Genomic DNA, 25,553 nt, shown 5'->3' with positions numbered 1-25,553 from the left:
GTAAGCTTGTGCATAGTAAATTATAATAGAAATACACATCAGTGCTGAAAGGTGTGAATGACCATAAAATGTAGATGTCTTGTGTTTGTTGATAATATATGTTTAACTGAATAAAATATAAATTACAAAAAAAAAAAACTCTTCTTTCAAAATAACTATGGTAGAACAAAAGTTAAATTTTCGAAAAAAAAATTCAGACTTTCATACATCCCTAAGTTATTTTTTTCACTTTTTTTTGTTGCGTGTGACACATTCATTTCACATAAAATTTACACACCATATGTATAACATGACTTACCGCGCTGTCTGATCGAAATGAAATTCTCGAAAGATCAAATTCCAAGGCAGCGAGGACGGAACTGACATCTGTGATGTTATGGGGCTTTGGCTAGCTAAACATAACCTCCAATTAGTCGATCTGTCACGGTCTTGTAGTGTACACCACCGATACATCAAACCTGGTTTCCTGATGAGTCGGACGGACATATGGAATATCATGACACACATACGTTATCGATTTACCAGTGATGTGTTTTTATGGTTTCAAGTCTGAAAATGTAATGGGGAATCCATGCACGTCACTGAAATTTGATTGTTTAACGCGAAACTCTTAGCAAGCAGTCCATTGTTATTATTCCTAGAATCTAATAATATAATGGTATCATACAATTCAATATATACTAAATAATTTTATTTCGTATGCTTGAAGTTATATGCGACGTCCTATTTACACTGTACGTATTTAACCCTTCATCAATTTCAATAAATGAAATACATATATTTTTGTATTCATGTTAGTTGACAAAATACAATACATGAACACTGACCTCAAATGTTCCTCGCTATTCTTCTATTCATTCATGTTTAGCTTCATTCTCTCTTTACTTCACTCGTCCTTTTTTAACGCTCTCCCCCGACCCCGACCCTTTCATATACATATACCTTCACTTGCTACTATGGAATGGTTCAAACTATACCTTACATATCATGTGCGAGCACACCCTTGTTTCATTATAGTTATACCGTTTTCGGATAGGATTATTCCACATAAAGACATATCGAAGTTCTGTGATAACATGCAAAGTTAATGCTAGATCTTGTGATTATTTGGTTCTTTCGTGGTTTCCTTCTGTGTGCAAATCATTTACATTGTATTACTTATCGTATCTGATAACATAGAAGTAAATCATGGCCATTTGAATACGTCTGATTCTGACTTTGATATTTCTTCCGAGTCTTCCTTCCTCTCTAGTATACAAGCGACTATCATGATAATACCAAGTACTTGTTTGTACATTTGAACGTCCAAAGTCTTCGGAATAAGATAGATGTTTTATTTACGGAATCACACGATGTGTGTATTCTATCATTTACAGAAATGTAGCTCTCTATCAACGATAATTTATCAGATTTTAACTTTCCTGGTTATTACGACCCATACAGTCATTTTAGATCAGAGCGTAAAGATGGAGGAGTGTCTGTGTACGCTAAAATAACATACTTTGTAAGCGTCGCTACGATTTAGAGTTGCTAACTGTTGAATGTGTTTGGATAGAATTGATCTTAGCAGGTACTCCTCTCCTTTATGGTACCTTTTACAGACCTCCTAATTCTCCCGTCTTACTTTGGGATCATATTTCAAAGTTATTATAACTGGCTTTCTACACTGGATGTGAAAATATCATTGTAAGTTGTGATTTGAATGCAAAGTGTTTAAGCAATAACCAAGATTTTTCACATCTACATGGGCTTCTTCAAACTTTCAACTTATCCCCGATGGTATAATCTTCTACATATTATACCGATAATCAATCGTCTCGTCTGGATGGTATGTGTGTTTATAATCATAACTTGATAGATAAATGCTCTGTTGGGAAGTTTTCTAGACCAGCTTGTTAGGTATCATTGCCCTGTATTACGTAGTCTCGATATAACTGTACCTAGTAAGTCCTTATTTAAACGTAACATTTGGTTGTATGACCAATGTGATACTAATAAATATAAAGCGAGACTTTCCAATATTGATTCGGATAAAGCTATATCAATTGATAATCTAGATGAATAAGCTGTCGGTGGCCTTACTGATGTACTCCTTAACACTGCTAAGGAATGTATTCCTAATAAAACAGTAACAATACGTACAACAGAAACTCAATGGATGTCTAGTGACATTCGCAAAAAAAAATTCGAAAAAGGAAAAGATTGTTTAGATTAGCCAAAAGATCAGGAACCGTAAATGATAACCGTAAGTATAATACGTAATGCTAAATCCAAATATGTTCGTAAACTTTGTGGATTACTCGGTATACAAAATAAGACCAGCGGGAAGTCTTGGTGGAGAACTGTAAGTAAATTAATGTTTAACTCCAGTAAAACATGTAATATCCCACCAATCGATACTGATACGTCTATTATTACTAATGACACCAAAGATGATAATGCGTTTAAGGAATTCTTGTCACAACCCCAGTGTTGATGACTCCAGTACTGAACTTTCCCCTACTGTCAACAATGAACCACTGCTTAATCGCATATACATCGATAGGGCGACATGAGTTCTGTTATATTTGGCCTTAATTGTTCCAAGGCAGTTCGACCTGACCTTATCAATCCAAGACTCCTTAAGGAAGCAGCAGTTATTCTGAGTTACACTCTTCAGCTTATCTTCAATAATTCTCTAACAGCTTCTGTCTTCCCATTACCGGGAAATTCTCTTACGTTACCCCTGTGTTCAAAAAAGATAATCCTTCACTTTTTAACAACTATCGACCTATAGCATTACTGTCTATAATGGACAAGGCAATGGAAAGATGTAGATACAATATCTCCAATAACTGAGAGTTCTCTTCTATCATCTTCTCAATTTGGATTCAGGGTCTCTGCAATAAATCAAATCAACTACTCACCATTACTAATGATATATATTCACCGCTAGACAAGGGTAGGGAAATTAGGACGGTCTTTTGCGATATCAGTAAGGCCATTGACAGAGTCTGGCATGAAGGGTTACTCCTTAAATTACGTAATATTGGCATCGGGGGGAGTTTATAATTAATAGGGCAGCAGAGAGTGGTTATAAATGGTAAGAACTATGTGTGGAAGGCAATAAAAGCTGGTATTCCCTAGGGGTCAAGATTAGGTCAAATATGTTTAAACTAACATATACTAGATAATTGAATTTCGTATACTTCGAGTTATTTAGTATATGCGACGTCCAATTTACATTGTGCATACTTAACGATTCAGCAATTTCAATAAATAAAATACAAATTGTACATATATTTTTCTATTCGTATTTTCCAGGGTATATTCAGGGGCGAAAATAACCTGGGGCGAAAATTACCAGGTATACAGTATATGCGACGTTCAATTTACATTGTGCGTACTTAACGCTTCAGCAATTTCAATAAATAAAATACATATATTTTTCTATTCGTATTTGTTGCCAAACATTTTTTAATTACAATATTGTGTGGTTGTATCATATAAATCGTGTAACATGATGTATTTCACACCAAGGTACGACTATGTCGTATGACTTCTTGCAACGAGTTCTAATCAGTCTTGGATTGTGAGTTATGCATCAGTAATACTATCTTTAATCATACTTATAACGTACTGTATAGTTTGTGTATTACAGTTTATTACACTATTAGTTTGATTACTTAGTACGAAAAGGGTATTACTGTACATACATATTGATCTCTGATGATGTAGCACGAGGAGTGTAAAGATGTATATCATTTAAGCATTGATGTCAATTTTTTTTTATTTTCATCGGGGTATGAAAAACATTTTGTTTGCAAACTTCTGTAAGAATCTGCTACGCGGATTCATACAGTTTGCAAACATTTTTTTGTTCATACACCGATGAAACTAAAAAACTATTGACATCAACGCTTAAAATTAATTTTTGAAAATAATGTTCTAATTTAAAACATGTTTTATGTACAATTTTACTGGTTTTATGTGGGATTCTTTTTCTCAAATCAATACGCAACGTCAATTTTCGTATTGTTACGTAGCATTTTTCGTGCCATTCTCGGATTTTTTCATAGTGGTATTATTAGTTTTTCTGTGTTTTCATGGTAAATACTCAAATGTGATTGGTCGAAAAATTCTTTTCATTCTTCTATGAAAGAAAAATAAATAAATGGCGCGAAAAATATGACGTTACAATACGACAATTTACGTTGCGTATTGATTTGAGAAAAAGAATCCCATATATAACCAGTAAAATTGTACATAAAATATGTTTTAAATTAAACAATTATTTTCAAAAATTAATTATAATATTAAACAAATTTTGTTTGCAAACTTCTGTAAGAATCCGCTACGCGGATTCATACAGTTTGCAAACAAAATTTGTTTCATACTCCGATGAAACTAAAACAAAATGACATCAATGCTTAATTGAAAAAAAAAATCTCAACCAACCAGAAAGCCGCATTCTGCGTACAAACAATAGAAAATTAATTATATCACTGTGTGATTTAATATATGATTGTTACACTGTCTATCATCGTAAATATAACAAGTACTAATTGTAATGGCGTACCATTACAGAAGTCCCAAGAACGCCCCGCAGTCGTACCATTGTGATCGACATCCCTTAAAACCCATATACCTCATTTTTTATTGAAATCAAACAATACCTAAATTCCGACCAATCAGAAGGCAGGAAATGGCAGCCATTTTCTTAAATGTGAAAGTAAGGTTACGAGATTGACCGGTGTACCTACAAATAATAATGTACATATTACAAACTTTCATCAAAATCTGACAATATCTTAATTTGGACCAATCAAATGCAATTGCGGACATTTTGGTAAAAAGAAGAAACGGAGTAATCATAATTAACGTCAATAGTACTAATTATATCACTGCGTTTTGTTAAAATACCTTGTGGTATGCTTCGCATGCTCTCATAAAATATTATATGTGTTTCTGTCCTTGCGCATGTGTGTGCCATGTAGACGTGTGATCATGAACCTGAATGCATTTTCTTTTCTTTCGATGTTGTTTGAGATGTACGTGTGTTGTTCTTTATTTCTGTAACTCTTCTAAAAATATCAATAGGGGTACGTATGTGACAAAATTGTGACACGGGATACAATTCCAGTTAAGAAAGTTTTCATTTGGGTTTGAAAATGAAATTTAGAGGTGCTTAAACTGTATATGGCACTTTTAAGGTATTCGCAAAATATAAGTGTCACCGGGGTGTGGAAATATTACCAGATACAGAAGTTGTTCGTTTGATGGTTTAATATCAGATCATGAAACCTACAAAGACAAGACAAACATTTACTCACAAAGTCTTCCAAATCGAACACACTCACCCAGTCTCGAACGCGAGTTCCACACACCATTCACCATTACTACAATGTCAACTTACCAGGCTTCTATATGGCGACAAATTCAACTCGGTCATCTCTCGATGACCGATGCTAGCTAGTGCTTTGCGCTGCTGGACCGCTTGCGCCGACGTCCAGCAATGGAATGATAGCTATAGGTAGAGAGATAGAAAGTCAGAAAGGAAGTTACGTAGACAGGTGTGGGAACGCAACGAGCGTGCAAAGCAAGTGCAGGTGTTAATTGCTGAGTTGCGTTCATGCTGATGTCCATGTCACGTCGGACTGGTCCGGCTACTTTGTACACATACATGTACCTTACATTCCACAAGACAGGTACTTTGACAGGATAATATAAACAACATGTCACGTACACAGGGACTTGACGCACACATACACAATGAATACTTATGTATACATAGACAGGTATATAACGTACAATACGTATACTATGTTATATATATATATATATATATGAATATGTATATAACACCTGGGTTACATAAGTGATTAACAATTTATCTTTCAATAGGGGTTAGCAACTTTCTCCAGGGTTAATTAATTATTTTAGTTTAGTTACTTTGTTCCCAACATTCAACTTTATGGTGTCTTTAATGGCTATCAAGAGAAGGCGAAACATACTCGCCCGGATTAAGGAATGTGTTAGCATTTTTGTTTTAACCAAAGCTGAAATACATTTACCAACGTCATAGAAATTGATATTTTATCAATAAAAACAAAGGACGGCTGCGACGGCAGACAACTCTGTCCGTCGGGGATAACTCCGGTCGAGATTACGATGTTTGCCGAGTACCTGCATATCATTATAACTCGGCTAACATCGTATTTTTTACCGGAAGTCTGAGTTAGAGTGCGACTACCTTAAAAACATTTTTCAAACGGTTACATCAATGAAATCCCAGGAGTACCCGGGGAAAATTCACATAGTCGGGCAGGGGACCCTATACCTTTTCACGTCCGATCGGGTAATTGAACCTCGGCCGCCTAGATGAAAGGTTAGTATGCTACCACAATGTCATCCGACCACCCATCTGTTTACCTCTCGGAGAGAAACCAATTTGATCCCTATGTATTAATATGTCGAAAACAGCTATAATCCTGTAAGCAATTAACACTTCGTGCCATTTATAATAAAATGTCGCGGTGTATCTGCTTTCCTTTTTTACGTTAAATAACATTTCCCTGTTTTCTGAGTTATCATAACAATCATATCCCAACTCTTATAATATTTTCGTTCTCATTAGTAAAAATGAGTATCTCTCAAACAATACATATCAGTTTAAAATGGATATTGAGAGTTTATCGGTCAATCGTCATCAAATCTTCATGTAAGTTAAGGATTCTTGCGATGCAGTACCCACTGACATGTTGATATATTTTCTACACTTTAAAAAGAATTAGGTTTCTCGGGGAGCTGAGAAGCAAGCCGGTCTGTACTGTCCTGGTTGTATCCTTGGGCAAGACACTTTACCCTACTTGCTTTGGATGACATGCGACGGACCTTTCGTATGCTGGTAAATGAGGTAATCACCAACTACTACAAGGAGTCCCCGCCTAAAAATGACACTGGCTGTTCATCTGGCTATAACCCAGGAAATAAACATCGTAAATAACAAATATTTATACCAATAAAAGTATTTGGTATATTTTTAACCGAACCTGTGTTAGTATGCAAGCTATTTATCGATATACAGTAAAACACGTTTAGTACGAACACGCTTATAGCGATTGTATTGATATTGCGAACTGATCCCGATTCCCAAGCTATTCTCCCTCTTACTGCTAGGTAATTCTGTAATTATATTGGGAATTTCACATAGCGAAATATTGTCTATAACGAACCAATTTAAGGGTCCCGTCGGCTGAAATTCCTTGTTGTTTTAACACTTTAGTACAAAGTCGGAAAGTCACTGCCCTGGTGATCACGACCGTGTCACCGAGAGGCACACGAGGGCACCTTTCAGGGTATATATTGGTACCTCAATTAAAGTTGTGTTTTCGATGACTTCTGAATAAAGTAAGTTGTTTAATCGATGTTTATGTCGAGTTGCTGATCCATTCTTAGATGTCTTAGTGTGTACACAGTACATGTATGTTACGCGACGGCTTAATCATCAAGCGACTGAGAGCTAGTGAAAACGAGACTTCCGGGGTAAAGGTCACCGGGACCGATTTCGTCAGTAATACTACAGAGATGTTGTAAAAGACGGTATGAACGTTTCGGACAGTGAAGACGAGGAGAAAATAGAGACAGAGGAGGAACATTCCGTAATCAGTGGTGCTACGGCGGTTGATTATTTACACAAGATAAGCCGTTTTCTGGAGTCTCAAAATGATACGTCAGATGCTTTTAGTACATTGTACACACTTGCCTCACGCGGAAAGTTTCGGCAGAAAATTATAACTGACTAAAAATAATTGGATGTTTTTTTATTTGTACTTGCTTGTAATTATATTTTAATATTTTCATACAGCGAAAGTTTTTAGGAAAAAAACAAAAAAAATTCGTAGTACACGTAATACGAACTGTCAATATAACGAACTGATTCAGTTATAACCTGTTTTACTGTATACGTTTCGGCATAACCTAGTTTTATGAGAAAATAAGTTACACAATGAATGAAAAAATACATCAGTACATTTCATGCTTTGTCACGTTATACTTTGTTTTCATACCACGCTGTTTTGTCGTCTCGAAGTTTTATTTTTTCTCGCCAAGGCTTCTTGCAATAATTAAAAAAATACTTCTTAGACTCGTTTAATAAAAAAACATATTAAATGAAAACTCTTTTGAAATACTATGTATGTTCTAATGGAAATCGTACGATTCAATCTTTCATATTAACAAAATTGTAATGTTAAATTTACGGGGATTATTGATAGATCTAGCTAGATCCATGTACAAACGTTCGCTAGTGCTAATTGTGCAATAACATGTACAAATGTTTGTGCTGTATTAGCTGAAAAATTGGTGTACATGATCAAATTGACAGAAATTAAGTGAATAAAGAAATTAATTTGCGATCCAGGAAGAAATTGAATAACGTAAAAACTCGTGTATTTACCGAATAATCTAGAATCTGTGATCAGGTGAACTTTTACCTGCGGATAACCTATGCTCTATATATGATATATACTATGTTTAATTTGTATAGATTCTTCATATATCTAGCAAGATCGATTTACAAATGATCGTTAGTGCTGATTGCGGCATACCAATAGGAAAGTTTGCATTTTTTGCGCAATATTCCTTCTAAGCGGCATGTAAGTGGTGAAGCACACGTGTATTACAATATCAAATACTGCATCTGAACATGACAAATAAATTATATAGCACGATATTTAAAGCTGTCTGTTTGGCGGACAGTTAAAATCTGATATATAGATGCTAATGGAGTAAACGTACGCTAAGCTGCTACACAAAATAATACAAAATATAAACTTTATTATTTTACAACAAACGCGTATAAAACTTTACCAACTTTAATATATCACTTTTATTGGTTCGGATGGAAGAGCTTGAGGGGGAGAAAACCGGAGAGCCCGGAGAAAACCCATGTGGTCGGGCAAGTGACCCCATACATTTTCATTTCCGATCGAAGAGTAATCAAACTGTAGTTGGGCGATGATTAAGTGTAATGTTAATGACTAGCTAGAAAGACTTAGCATATTCCCACTCATACAAAACTGTGATATACATGCAGTACCGCGTGCAGTTTTCAGTTGGTTCCAGACTCCTGATAATTAAGTTATTTCCCGTTATCAAGTGAATTTTGATGTATTTTGTAAGTATATTTTTACCAACATCGAACAGCACAATATCAGCACAAATGGAAATACTTTTATAAATAAGAAACAATATATGTTGGCGTTGTTTTGAATTTTGTGGAATTTAATGAAAATACATGCATGTTGACCTTAGGTAGCAAATGCTCATTGTTGACCCTGAGATAGTTTATCTCCTTCACTTATACTACCTGTTTTATATTCTGAAAATAAAACCAATGAAATATCTCCATACTATCAACAAAAACATAACACGAGAAATGGGGGAAAATCTTTTATTTGTCCGTCTACCTGGCACAAGGTATTTTTTCGCACTCTTATCCCGAGGCTGCAACACCAGTTGCGCCGGTTGCACCGGTAGCACCAGTTGTGCCAGATGCGCCGGTAACTGTTGGTCCTGCATCTCCATTAAATCCTGTAGGTCCAGTTGCACCAGATATCTGTATTCGCTGTACCAGTTGCACCGGTTATACCTGGTCCTGTATCTCCAGTTGGCCCTGTCATTCCAGTTAAACCAGTTACTGTATTAGCTGTACCAGTTAGACCAGTTAATCCTGTTGGTGCAACTCCAGTAGAACCGGTGATTCCCAAAGTTCCTGTTGGCCCTCTTGGCCCTTCGGTGAGATCAGATATACTCAACAGAATAAATCCTGTAATACAGCAATGATATATAGCATATGTAACTGATTCTCACCACAAGTATACTTTGTAGGAAGTCAATCCACATTTCTCTCATACTTCACAGAGTTATCCTGCGGTTGCTATAGAAAAGATAATCGATCTCACACAAGAGGGTATAGACAGCTGGAACGCGCTATATGACGCTGCTCACAATAACGTAACGTCATCATCTTACGTTGAGTAACCACGTTATAAATGATGCGTCCTCAATTTCGACGCACATTCTAAGAGGCATTGTAGATGGCGCGATGAAAACCTTTCGCAAAAACTTACATTTGCTTGCTTTAGAGTTTGGCTGGCCAGCACTCGGCAAGCCTCGTGCTGACTGGCCAAACTCTTACACTCGGGTTGAGATATCCCTGTCCACGAAACAGACCCATGTTAGATTCTATTTTTACCTATGATAATGATAAATGGTTAAATGGTGAATTCAAGCATTCAGAGAATACGAGTTCCTGATAGAGTACATGACTCGGTGTTACGGTTTTCCTAAAGATAAGCAGTGCTTCATCGACGGCATATATCATGTTATCGAACATTTCCGTTTATTTCTACTTTTTTCTTGCCAAAGTTTAGAAATAAAATAAAAATTGCTTAACAGAATTGAACCCTGGAAAATAAGCAAATCATGCAGATATATAATATATCCACTTTTTAAAGGCTTTCTTAAAACATTGCATTATTTGTGATAGTGTTAATTCTAAATAAAACATAATTGGAGCGCAAAATATCCCTTCCTTTTCTATTAAATTGATACAAATGTTATATGATTTGCTCAATATAAGACATCCATTTAGTATTTGTTGTATTCTGAGCAAAACAATTCACTAAATAAGAACTAAAATATGTGTTCGTTGTAAATCTTCAGTAAAATTAATAGACGTTTTGTATTATTGCAATTGATTTGGCTTGTTGACGGTGTAAACAACATGTGTAAATATCCTTTGAGAAACCCAAATCGGATTTTTGTCAGGGCCTCAATATAGTCAGAATTAGGAAATAATGAAAAATAAAGCGGATGATCAATAGGAAGTAACTTTCGGTCTTATTATCGAGAATTTTGGACGTTATTATTATGTTTCTATGTCTGTATTTTTTTTTTTTTATAAATCAATACAAGTAACAAGCATAAAAAAGCATAATGTAGAATCAAGTACAATGTACAATCTGTCTCCGTATCATAACTTAAGCAAAATGACAGTACTGACAGAATGAATGGTGTACATTGTGCAGTAATGAAGGATGTAGTGTTGAAAAACTGTTGATGATTTAGCGAAACACGATTTAAGATATGTTTAAGAGCAGACATTAACTGCGGTTTAATCTTACGAAAGTACTGTAATGGGTCTGTACGTGGATTGTGATTAATATACGATATTTGTAAATACTGTATTTCATCAAAGAAAACTATATAAAGGGAGGGGAAATATGTACCAGTGCCTACTTAAAACATTTAGAGCGACTAATAAAGTTTTTTTTCCTATAACAGTCCATTCTTATTTGCTGGTAGTAAGGACACGTGGGGAGGAAGTTTTCTGCAGTTTCATTAGATTGGTTACATAAACACAAAGGACAGTTAACAAGATTAAGAGAGTAGTAATGAGAATTTGGAGAGCTGTAATGCTTCTTCAGTCGTGCGTGGTGAATCTGGACGTGTCTAGTTTACAATGATCATAATATAGATCAACAATTGGGGTATCAGCATTAAGGAATTTTTAACAATAGTTGTAGACGGATTACATTGTATGACATCGGGGAGTGCGTTCAATAGATCAACAGAAGTAGGAAGGAAAGAGTCTTTATTGAGATAAGTTCGGTATTTAAGTTGACAGAAAGCCTCTTCTTGTGTTATAGGAGTGACGAACTGGAAGAATGTTAGTGAGATAGGAAGGACAATGGTTATGAACATTCTGATCGAATTTAATGATTCTATGTTTTCTCCTTCTATTAACAAGAGTACCTAAACCAGATTCTGAGTATAATCGATCATAAGTGGGGAGTTTTTTTTAGCCCCAGTCATGATCTTCAAGCTTCAAGCTGTATGCTTTCTAATTATTTTCCTTAACCTAATGTTATCCCAAACAATATTTTCATACCCTTATAAAGGTCTACGATTGGAATAGTACAAGGTTTGAAGGGATTTTCTATCTATGCTTAAATTAAGATTTCTGAGAAAAATAGATTTACTAATAAGGCGTTGTAGATAATCTAATTTCCGTTGGCCGATAGCGTAATACCTAGGTCTTTGTGACGTGTGACGTCCATTAGTGCGATATTATCCATAAACAAGGAGGGATAAATAGGTTTGTTAGTTGTTTTGCTCACCATAATTGTTACTTTTTAAGAAGTGTTAGAATTACCAAGCCATGAGTTAGACAATTTGTAATCAGTAACAGATTAGCGTTCGGACCGGGGATTCCACTATGACCTGCAATATGATGTTTTATTACTGTCGCAGAGTGCAGTTCAATGTTAAATTGAATAACACGTGATCCGATATAAATAATATAAATATATATTGGCCCATATGATAAGTTTAATATCAAAATTTTAACTGCTCTCTGCCATATCTATACAGTTTACATATAACTGAATATCGTAATAAAACACTATCTAATTGGTAAGTAGAATTATATGCACATAGTTGAACGATGTATATGTTTTGTTGATTATTTTTCTCACATACTTTAATAAGTAATAGATTGTAAAGTAGTGTGAAACCTTTTCATCGCACTATCATCAATGTTTTTGAAAATGATGACGTTTCGCTATTGTGAGTGGCGTCATAACGCGTGGGATTTGTAAGTTATCTTCTCCCTAATAAAAACGGCGATCTACTTGTGAGGTATGGGATACATCATTGTGTCTATTTTACTATAACAAATATGTAAAGTAATACATACCTAAGCTGAAAGTAATCACACCAGACAATATTGAAGCTGCGGTCAGCAAGGGCGGCGCTAGCCCTGCCCCTGTAGGTGGGAAGAAGTCCCCGGGCGTGGCCATGATCTGAAAGAAAATGCCTATATTAATGACATTCCAAGTCGAATACTATGAAGATTTAAATCTAAATTCTAAAAATCAGTCCATAGATATATACATTTTCCTTGACAAAGTATCAATAATGACAAGAATCTTTGATAACGTATGATAGTTCAACACAGTTTCAGCACAAACATCTTTTCTGTAAAAGATGAAAACTGAATGTAAAGGTAAGATTAAAATAATATCACATTTTATCTTACTGGGTATAGGTATGTATCATATTTTCCGATTGCAATAAAAGTGTATAGGCATTTCTTACGAAAGGTAATTTCAATTAAACATTGGTAAAATTGACCGTACTTCTTTAATGACAAAAATATATATCGAGAGGACATAAATTAAATTAAATCTATTTAATCTACTTAACTCTCTTTCGGTGCGTTTACTCCCAATTTCGCTACATTATCACATCTAACGCTGATAATATTGCTATGAACTGACATATATTCCAGGTTCTGTTTTTCATATGCATTATCCGAAAATTTCGAAATACATCAAACTGAGTTGCTAATATAGTTTAATATTCTAACTGTTTGTCTCATATTTCCTTCTGTATTTCTATACAACCATTGATCACAAACGAGTCCTTGACGAAGGAAATAGCTGTATGATGTAATTTTATTTCTCTATTCCTTTATTTATATGTACACTGCACAAAAGCAGCCTAAATTAAGTTAAAATCAACAAATACATGTAAAGCTTTGTATTTTTCTTCCAAAACTATAAATAAAGTCTTCAATGTCTTAAACTAATGTAACATAGATATGTAAATGTGAAAATCATATAATGTCTTTATGTAGAAAATATATGAATATGTCATCTGAAAAAAGCATGGGGGTCTTATTCTGTAGAGCAAATATCACCCTGAAAGGTGGCATCCAAGAAGTAACTGTATAATGTAGTGTTTGCTTGTTGTACAATCATTTTACATTAAAATATACACACAATATATGTATATATATATATATAGGATTACTTACTGAGCTGCCTGATCAACACTGAATACTGGTACGATCAGATGTCCAAGGCGGCGAAGATCGAAATGACAACTGTTAGGTTATGGGGCTGGGGTTTTAATGTAATGCCAAATGGGTGATCTGTCAATGACATATCTAACATGATATACAAATGAACCTTCTGGATTCCGGTAGAAACATCCTATATATCCAGTTTTAAATAAATATCATTTTGATTTTATTTAAATGATCAGCTAATGGTAACTGTATTTTGCCACTGTTGAACACACTTTTATATAATGTATATATGCATAGAGTTTATTTGTTTTTATTTTTGTTTTTATCGGTTCATGTTAACATGGATGATTACCACCTTTACTTATTTGGTTTTATCTACATGAGCAGCATTCTAGTTAATTTAAGTTCAACTCATTTGAACTTTAGATATGGATATTTACTATACTTAATTCTTATGCTTCTAATGAATCTTTTCTAGAAGGGTTGACTATGCTGAATTAAATGGTAAGTTTGTATGTGTCTATAATCATCGCCCTAATAAATTGAGACAGGAATGTTATTTGTAATTCTTTGTCCAACTTTCAAGTCTTCAACACTAAAGCGACATCACGTGAGCCATCATATATATTTATTTCTACCACAATACGCTGTGTTATGCCACTCTCAAGCCATTGTATAAATGTGCCGACTGTTGGATACATATATGTTATATTCCACTAGTGGAATATGACCTTCCGTTTTTCTGATTGGTCAAGATTTCGAACTTTAACCCGAGCTGCAATTGTTATTGACGTCATCAATGATCGAATGACGTCACATCACCGGGTCCCGGCCGTCACTTGTACACCTTATTTGCAATCGCGAAATCAGACTATGCCACGTTTCCCTTTGAATCAAGCCGAAACAGGTCAGTCATTTTCTAAACGTTACAAAAGCTACTCGCTAAAGCTCGTGTCTTTTGTAACTTTTAAAAAATAACTTACTCGTGTGAAATAAATTCTATATTCAACAACCACGTGTTGTGTAACCTCTATATATCATTTATATCTATTATGTATTACATTATGTAATTGGAAGAGAAGGGCAACATGTCAGTGTAGGTAAAACAACATACGCGTTGTTTTCCAAACTCAAATTGCTGCACCTCAGACGGGTCAAAAAATATCCCAGTAAGATAGGCGAACTCTGTTTTTTATCTTTAACAAAACAAGCGTCAAAAAAATTTAAAAAAATACGAACAAAACATATATAGAAATGCATGGATACCATTGACATTGATAAGGATAATACGATCTCGATATCGACCAAATAATCTTCCGGTTCATCAACTTGTATCTCTCGAAACACTGTGCTGTTAATACTTCCAGCCAAGTTCACATCTCTCAAGGAAATCGTGATAATATACTGATTATTTCAATTAGTTTCAATTAATGCAATTGTTATTGACGTCATCAATAATCGAATGACGTCACATAACCGGGTCCCGGCCGTCACTTGTACACCTTATTTGCAAACGCGAAATCAGACTATGCCACGTTTCTTTTGAATCAAGCCGAAACAGGTCAGTTATTTTCTAAAAGCTGCAAAAGCTACTCGCTAAAGCTCGTGTCTTTTGTAAAGCTCGTGTCTTTTGTAACTTTTAAAAATTAACTTACTCGTGTGAAATAAATTCTATATTCAACAACCACGTTTTGTGTAACCTCTATATATCATTTATATCTATTATGTATTAATGTACTGATTATTTCGCCACTAAAACATCCATACCATAACCGATAAAACACACAAAATATATAAAACATGATATTCCAATAATACAGACAATCTTTATATGTCTCGTACATATATTTATCAGACTCTGGATCATCAAGAAGAAAACAGTAAATTACCTGACATGTTGGAAGAAGCAGCTAAAAGGGACCAAACAGTTTTGAAAATTGGAATATTCATCTAGCCAGGGATTAATTTGGAGTTTCGAATACTAGTGGAGAAAAAAACAGGAATGGAATACAAGGTACAGTTCATAGTACTCTCACGTTTAAACTAAATTTATGATGAGTAAACGAAACTCTTCAAATAGATCATTAGTTAGACGAATCTCTGCAAATAGCCTAAGTAGTTTCCGGACAATGTACATGCTGTCAACAGACGTGAACATAAATACGGAGGCTGAGAGTTGTAACATGGTGTCATGTTGGAGGAATTATGCGAGGTTTTAACTTATCTTTGTGTTTAAGATGTAAAATTAGTAGTCAGTGATACGCTAGGTTAAAGATTGATGCTTTGTTGACGACGGTCGTGTATAATATGCGCCGTGTCAGTTTGAATGCATCTTGTTTTTAGCCGATTGAAGTAAGGCAGGGTGCCGTCTCACATGCAGTGGAGCTGCCAACCATGTACTTTCCACAGTACACATGCCACTGCCATATCGAAAGAAAATTGAATTTAACATTTCATATTCAAGTACCTGTGGCAATAACATGCCCACTGGTAACAGGACACGCTACAAGATGACTGGTAAAAAGCCAGGGCTTGTGCCATCTTTAAGAAGAATGACAAATGCGCAACGGGAAACTGCCTGCCTGTGTGTTGAACATCGAGCGTACACAATGTTCAGCAATCCGTCATAAGGGAAAACACAGATGAGCTTTATATCTCGGAGTTCAATTTCCTTGAAACTTTTAGAAGCGTAAACTGAATGGACTGATAATCTGGATTAAGGACAGAACATCGATTGTACATATATGGACTATAAAAGACATTCGATACCGTTCCGCATAATCGGCTAGTAAGTAGATTATATTCGTATTTCTCAGATAACAACATTTTAAAAGGTCGGAAACAGAAAGTATGAGTAAACGGCGAGAAGTCCGAATGGGCAGGTGTCACATCATGGATACCCCCAAGGAACTCTTATCGGACCTTTGTTGTCCGTTATCGTTCATAATTAAGCGCTTATTAGATTAACTGGTAGCATTATGTTTATCTATCATCCAGATTGCATTTATATTGACTGTGAACACAATCTAACAAGCGTTAAACTGGTATATTTACATATATATATATTTTATAATCTATCTTTATGAAATAATTCGTGCTTTATTTTCAACCCTTTTCTCATTTGCTCACTTGAAAATTGCATCATTAAATCAAATTCCTTTTTGTGATAGATCTGCAACCAATCTGACACACATTACGAAGCTTTACCGTGATGATGCTCAAAATAGCTTGAAACATTAACCTCTCCGCGTTTTATTCATTCTTAGCGCACAGCGAAGCATTTCTATGACGTTGGTCAAAGTGACGTAACAATTACGTCATGTGATCTATCCGCTCATAAATGCAGTCAAGACTAATATTGAGGAAAAGGGAGACAGCGGTGCCAAATTAAATACTTGTAAATGATCTCCCAAGCTCCGTCCAGTCAAAGATGCATCTATTTAACAATAAAACGCTTGGTAGATTGTGTTTATTTGCAAGATCAATGCAATCTGGGTAACAGATGAATAGAATGACGCCCGTTAGTAGTTAATACGTTAAACTTCACGTTCTCTTTGCTAAATCTGAGGTTTAAGTTAAGATATTCCTCTGGTTTTTTTTTCAATTGAAAGAACGGTACATGTGAATCAATTTCATTGTAGTGCTTGGTGTGCATTCAAATTGATGTGTAATACAAAGCCTCGGCGTGACGATGATCAACAAAGCACCAAAATGACGTCATATTTACGCGATTGTTCTAAGTCGAAATCCTTGCTAGGTTTGATCTACCCGCAACGCATTGCCAAACATTTTTTGGACGCTGACGGAAGTGACGTCATGTGATATGGGCTGCATTTATACGGTGATCAATACCATCTGGTTTAACACAGGAGTAATATATATAAGTGAAAATAAAAACAAAACAGAAAACAAGCAAACAAAAAAACAAAAACAAACAAAGCAAACAAAAAAAGTGAATTTCATGTTTGCACTTCACATTCCAATTAATGGTGTAGATCGTTTGTTCACAAGCGGACTTTTCGAGCCCTGTATGGGCAGCATACCTGAAAAGATAGAAGGGATAGCAAAGAAGAGCAACCAAGTTCCTCCCAGGCACGAGTAACCTCAGCTTCAGCCAGAGACTGGAGAGACTACATCTATCAACATAAACCTTCAGAAGAGTGAGAGAAGACATGATCAATATGAAATCATGAACAGTGTATACGACCAGGAAAACTACAATGCAGTATTGCTATGGGAAGATGCCGCTTAACGACACAATCGTAGAGAAAAATCAAAAACGATATACCCAAAATGCTCTTAAACCAATCTAAGGACAAACTCTCTTACGATATGATCAACATCAACATTAATTAAATTCCTGAATATGTTACGTTAGGAAATAACGTTATTTTTTTAAACGAACTTAACAGACATTGGAAAAAAGCACGAACTTGGTTTTTTAAGATACAGAACTGCAATCATAACATTGCCAAACTGCATGTAATATGCATAATAATCCTTTGTATGTACTTTTTGAGTCTAATATAGAGGACTTTTTATGTAAGTCCTGAACCAAAACGAAACTTCTCTTATTTTGATACATATATAGTATTTATATAATATACAACCTATACATTATAGGTTACATACATTACATATACAAAACATAAATGACATATATGATATAAATTACATGCATAATATACATGGTATACCATACATATATACTATATACAATACATATATAATATATACAACACATATATAATATACAATACATATTAAATATATAATATATACCATACATATATAATATATACCATACATATATAATATACAATACATATTAAATATATTATATATACAATACATATATAATGTAAACAATACATATACAATTTAAAATACATATTTAATATACAATTCATATATAATATATACAATACATATATAATATACAATACATATTAAATATATTATATATACAATACATATATAATGTAAACAATACATATACAATTTAAAATACATATTTAATATACAATTCATATATTATATATACAATACATATATAATATATATATGATATCTAATAGTAATATAACATCATCGAATGCCACGAATAAGTACACATTACAGGAGTGCCAAGTCTCTACAGCGATAGGTCTATGTTCATCTAGTTCACAAAATTTTTCTTGAATACACTCCCGTAAAATCAGGTTACTTCAACGTGTAATCTGTCATTTCGCTGACTTGATCTAATGCTAAGGAGTGTTGACACCAACGATCAGCCAAACGTCCCGTTCCATCATTGATGTTAATCGGAAAAGCTTCAGGTCATTCAAAACTGGATCCGCACAGTCTAGTAAATAAAGGGGGAAAATCGTAAGTCGTTCAGCAATACGTCCAGATTAAATGGCATAAGAATCGATATTTTATTTGTTTGATCTTTTTTTATTACCTGTATCATGAAGTTATGCAGCATGCGATTACGAGTTTTGAAATATTTGGTTTGGTTTATTTTGTTTAACGTTCTATTAACAGCCCGGGTCATTTAAGGACGTGCCAGGTTTTAGAAGTGGAGGAAAGCCGGAGTACCCGAAGAAGATCATCGGCCTACGGTCAGTACCTGGCAACTGTAAACGTAGGTTTCGAACTCGCAACCAAGAGGTGGAGGGCTAGTGATAAAGTGTCGGGACCCTTAACCACTCGGCCACAGCGGCCGCCGAGTTATGACAGAAGATGGGATAGAATATTATTGCTTGGAATATTCAAAATCACAATGATTGTGTTATCAGTGTCACCTAGTGAAGTCTCGATGAATTATTTGCTGCCGAAATGGGTTTTTTTTCCACTTCACCCTTTTCGAATATTAATATGGTTTTCAAACACCGTCTAATCAAACACGGACTAATATATGGAGTTTATCATGAAATAACATATGCAATATAAAATTGATGGATAGTTTTTATGGAGATATTTAAATACCGAGAGACTCAAACATTGAGGTGGAATAAACACTCCCATATACTCATAGGATTCCAGAAAAGACTACGTCACAGAATTAGTAAAAATCCACCTTTCTGGCCCTCTTGGCATCAACATTCCTTACAGAGCATTTCAGAATTCAAGAGGGAAATTTTATTTAAAGAACCCTCCTTAATTTTGTAATATACTCCTATGGGAACATTTAGGTTAAGGAACTCCCTTAAGTTAAGGAATATTGATTAATTTGACCCCAGAATTGGTACACTAGCATAGTAACTCAAACTAGGTAGGTCCATTATTCTTAAGGGAAATAGCAACTTGGAACACAAAACGAAACCAAATGATATACAATAAAGTCTTGCATGATGACAAAGAAACATCCAAATTATATATTTTTTTCGTTAAAATAGCAACACAATGATGTAATTTATCTTATTCATTTCCTCCAAAAATATCCCGTATTGAGAATATTTAACGGGATAGTTTCTTAGCTGGTTGTCGTTGCGTTAAGTGCTGCCATTTTGGGTGCGTCATCACAACTTGAAATAGCCGCTAGAAATATGTGATTGATGCGACAACTCTAATACAATCTATCATGTAGACACTTTTCAACCATCCATTTGGGAATATTAACATATCATATCGACCGAGCACACTCTACAGAATTTATGCAAGGAGTAATTCTTATTTCTATCGTTAAGTGGTGTACGTGTACGCTGCATATTGTACAGATATTTGAAATGATGTACGTTTGACAAAAATCAAGAATCGTTTTAACCTGCTTTTTTTAAGTTAACAAATATTTAAATCAGCATTATTTTTAGGCGTAATAGACTGAGAATTAATGGAATCGCTAAACAGCTGATTCCAATTTTGCGGGAAAGGTTGTCAACTACAGGAATAAACAAAATATAGTTCCAGAATTAAATCATTTTTTTATTCGACTACTTCATGATATTTCAAACATTTAATATTTTCATCGTTATATTTTAGTTAATTCTACCATATTCATCCATATTTTATTGGAAAAATATGTATGATATTGTGTCTTACGCGTGAAATTTTATGTTTCAATACTTTTTAACAATGGATCCGTAGATTGATAAATCGTGAATTGGTGTACTTTGTGATTTGTTTGTTTTTGTTTACCGTCCTATTAACAGCCAGGATCATTTAAGGACGTGCCAGGTTTTGGAGGTGGAGGAAAGCCGGAGTATCCGGAGAAAAACAACGGCCTACAGTCAGCACCTGGCAACTGCCCCACGTAGGTTTCGAACTCGCAACCCAGAGGTGGAGGGCTAGTGTTAAAGTGTCGGGACACCTTAACCACTCTGCCACCACGGCTCACTTTGTGATATTCTATAATAGTATACTATATGACCCGACAAACCAACTCTTGTTAATTGTATGCAAACTACATGTTTTAAGAGATGAGCGTATACCATATGGTGTCTGAATTTTAAACAAAGTTGGTCAAATTCAGGCACAAGTCTCAACATTGTACCATAAATGTCTTAGAATAGACTTCCGTACAATTTATGGCAATTCAGCAACCCATATATGCAAATATTATGCATTTAACCATACCTCAGAAGAAAGTGTAGCATATATTTGATATTATTACGTGCAACACATAACGACACAGTGGCACTAGTATCATTAAATACGTTTTCTCTAAATTTCTCTTAAGACATTTTTGTTTCATTTTTCGTTATCAGGATTGTGTTTAGGTAATTCCTCTATGGTTTGCTGTTGTGATGTACAGTACTTATTTTGGATGAAGACAATTGTTCATAGACACTGGTTTGATATGAAAGATGATTTTTATAAAGATCGTTCTTTTTCAGCGATATATTTTCAGAAGAATACTTTCTTTAGCTTCTATCTAGAGCAGGGCATTTACTACTTCAAATACAGAATCGAAACCTTCATTCCACCTATGTTACCAGATAGATGTCACACGGGTCTAGTTAAAATTGTATCCTGCCTGATCTAACCATTTCTAATCAGCAAGATTATTAATGTCACATTCTCTGCGCAAATGAATGCTTTCTCTTTTTACTTACAAAATTTATAGTATTCGAGTACAATATTTATAGTATTCGAGTTTGGACATGTAAGAATAAATACTTATTAATTAAAACAGTTTGACCACTGAGTTCATCGTGAATTTGGAGTACTCCTAACAAAAATATGGCAGTGGTAAAGTGATCATGTGTACTGTTTATTATTTAGGGAAATCTACAACTTGAACCTTTCCTACCTTAATACTGTATACTTAGACAATCACTACTGTATTGTTTCATAATATTTCCATGCAATTTTCACCTTTATGATGATAATAAGTCAGATATATGACCTTGATCTTTTCCCTCCTGACCATGACACTATACCTTTTAGTTCTTGGTAATAAGATGCCAACATTCCTACCGTTACGGATTTTTTTAACTTGACCCATGCCGCGATGGCCGAGTTGTTAAGTTGCTCCAACACTTTATCACTAGCCCTCCATCTCGGGATCGCGAGTTAGAAACCCACGTTGGGAAGTTGCCAGGTACTGACTGTAGGCCGATGTTTTTCTCCGGGTATTCCGGCTTTCCTCCACCTCCAAAACCTGGCTCTTTCTTAATTGCCCCTAGCTGTTAATAGGAAGTTTAAACAAAATAAACCAAAATTATCACATTAAGAATCTTGCTGAATTTGTCAATAATACAGTTTCGGTTTTAATGTAATAATTATTATTATATTAAGCGTTGTTATTACAATACAAGTTTCAGCACTGCTCATTTAATACAGCGCGAAAGTAAATCCACAGCTATTATTCATATTTATACACACAATATGCGTTTACTTCATAATGTTTACAAGATGGTCTATCGCGAAAGAATACTTTGATACCACGAGTTAGTCCCGACTCGGACAACTGCGAAACTAAAATCGTCATCCACAGGTTGTGTGATTGTAAACTTTTAATTATCTAACGATAAATTTGTTTTTCTGAAATGCCTCCACAGACCTTACTTGTAGGAAGAATTAATGAAGTATTAATGAAGGTGTTGGCAGGTCAACAGGTAGAATGGACGCCTAGGGGTTGACAGGTCAATGGACTCTCTGGTATACTGTATATTATTAGGGAAGTCGAATAAACTGTCTAGTTTGTAAGATATAACAGGTAATTGAACCGATATCTGGTGCGTATGCCATTTTAGCAGGTATTTAAGATCCAAATGGTGAAATGAAACACGGTCCGTGGTCAATATTGGGATACTGGACAATATTGGTCCTGACAATTATGCTTTAAAAAAAAAAGAAAAAAAGGAAGAAGAAAAAAAAAGAAGAAAAGAAAGAAAAAGAATTAACAGTGATGTGGTTATCTTCTTACTTGAAAATAACAGAAAGATGAAACCCAGCAGATAAGTTAAAAACACAGTTCAATGATTTTTACAAAACTCAGCAAGAGATAATTCACAATTAAAATCAAAGCGGTGTACAAGGTAGTGTATTAAAGCAATCGCTGTTACATGCTCATCTTGAAACAGCTTTTCTTGAGCAACCCTTTCATATCCGTTTCTCAAAAATTGAAAATGTTCATAAATCCAACAGTCCACAGTACCAGGCAATTAATAATCAGAATTCATATAGCTCTTATTAGGAATTGTAAACCAGTTCTGAATTACAATTTTTGAATTTATACTATAAGTATGATTGTTTCAATTTCCGAAATGTTAGGTTCCCATTTCTAGATAGTAGCATCCCTGCTTCCCCTATCTACGATATTTGAACGTCCCAGTTGATTTGATATGCAGAGAATTGTCAGTATCATGATCTCACAAGATCTTCAAGAGATACAGGTCTTCCTCCGAGATGTTTATGGTCGATAATCTGATCTCATTGAAAGGTGTGCTATATAAAATCAGATGTATCCAATACTCTTTAATATACCAAGTGCTTCTATTGTTACCACCCCAGTTCCTATTTTTACTATTAGAATTTCCCGCAATAATATGTATTTATGGGCGGTCGGATGTCACATTGATAACACACGCCCTTGTCATCTAGCCGACCGGGTGTGACGAAAAATAGTTTTATTTCAAAAATAACATTCAGTTCAATATGTTAGCCCAGTTATGAGACAGACTGTGTCAGCTACTAAGCTAAAGTATACGTACTTAATCATGTATAAAGGCTGGTCACCTGCCATACAATTCAATAATTTAAGATATGTAGTAAGTACTTATATATATAGATTGTATTAGTCCATTACAGTCATGTATTTTACATCCAAAATGTAGAGGCCAGCCTAGCGGCCAACGGCCGGCTTGAGTGAGAGAAAAAAAAATTAAAAAATGACATATATATTGATTATAATTACCACATTATACTATATCGGGGTTCGATTCCCCGATCGGACGTGAAAAGGTATGGGGTCACCTGCCCGACCGCCTGGCTTTCCCCAGAGTTCTTCATTTCCTCTTTCAATTCCATTTTCAACAAATTTTATTGACATAAGAGAAAAGTCAATATGATTAGACATCACGCATGGCCTATCTAAGACTCATCCCTAGAGTTACAACAGGTTGTAAGAAATACAGACATATTTACACATTTTTACGATATTTTGAGTTAACGGGAAGTAACTCCTTGAAGTAAACAGACTTGTTCAATGTTCTTTAGAAAGTAACCCTTCCTCTAGGGGTACTTAATTTGATATACACGTACTTACTAGACTGTTACGTTATTAGTGAATAATACTAGACAATAAACTATTGATATTTCCATAAAATAAACTGTTGATAATAGATATTTGGTAATATTGGATTTAACCCTGCTAACATAAACAGTCCATACAGTCAATATGCATAACACACTGGCTATACACTGATACTTTGTTTGTTTGTTTGTTTTTGTTTAACGTCCTATAAACAGCCAGGGTCATTTAAGGACGTGCCAGGAGATGGAGGAAATCCGGAATACTCGGAGAAAAAACCAACGACCTACGGTCAGTACCTGGCAATTGCCTCACGTTTTGAACTCGTAACCAAGAGGTTGAGGGCTTGTAATAAAGTGTCGGGACACCTTAACCACTTGGCCACCGCGGCCCCACGCTGATAAGGATCATAAGACCATTTTAGCAAAAAGATGTTTGTTTGGGTTTTTTTGTTTGTTTGTTTTGTTGGGGTTTTTTTTTGGTTTTTTTTTGTCTTGGTTTTTATTTTATTTTATTTTTTGGGGGGGGGGGGGGGGGGGGGGGGGGGGAGGGGGTATATAATTTTGTTAACAAAAAGAAAAACAGAATAATAATTATTATTATCAAAGCTACCCAGAACCAAACTCATTCAGAGGGTACTATTTAGAATTCCGTTGTGAGTTCGGTATAAAACCTCCCTAAAGAAAAAATCGAATGCGCAATCCCTATTTTCGTTTCTGTTCTGACCTTTTCCCGTATAATTTTTTTATGAATAGAATATAGTAGAATTTCTTAAAAATGATGGGAAAATATGTTTGAAATATCTTACAGGAATGAAACTATAAAAAAAACGATGTTACTGTTCAATTATACCTGTAGTTGACAACATTCTCCACCAAATTGAAATCAGCTGTTTAGCGATTCCCTTAATTGCCCGACTGTTACCTATATCCGTATAATGACGAAAAAGAGAATCCCGATTTAAGTTTTTTTTATACAATGAAATAACAACACAGGTTTAAATGTTAAGATAAAGAA

General features: G+C 34.8%; 1 long non-coding RNA gene across 1 annotated transcript; it reads right to left on the bottom strand.

Moving 5' to 3' along the window:
• Nucleotides 1-9,419: 9,419 nt before the first annotated feature.
• LOC117317083 lies at nucleotides 9,420-13,965 on the bottom strand. Its single transcript, XR_004530090.1, has 3 exons — nucleotides 13,865-13,965; nucleotides 12,743-12,848; nucleotides 9,420-9,808 (listed from the first exon to the last, which is right to left on the bottom strand). It is a non-coding gene; the product is annotated as an uncharacterized LOC117317083 (long non-coding RNA).
• Between the last annotated feature and the right edge of the window lie 11,588 nt (nucleotides 13,966-25,553).

This window comes from Pecten maximus, chromosome 18 (assembly GCF_902652985.1).
Source record: "Pecten maximus chromosome 18, xPecMax1.1, whole genome shotgun sequence".
Classification (NCBI taxonomy): Eukaryota; Metazoa; Mollusca; class Bivalvia; order Pectinida; family Pectinidae; genus Pecten; species Pecten maximus.
This window is presented reverse-complemented; position numbering and strand designations above follow the sequence as displayed.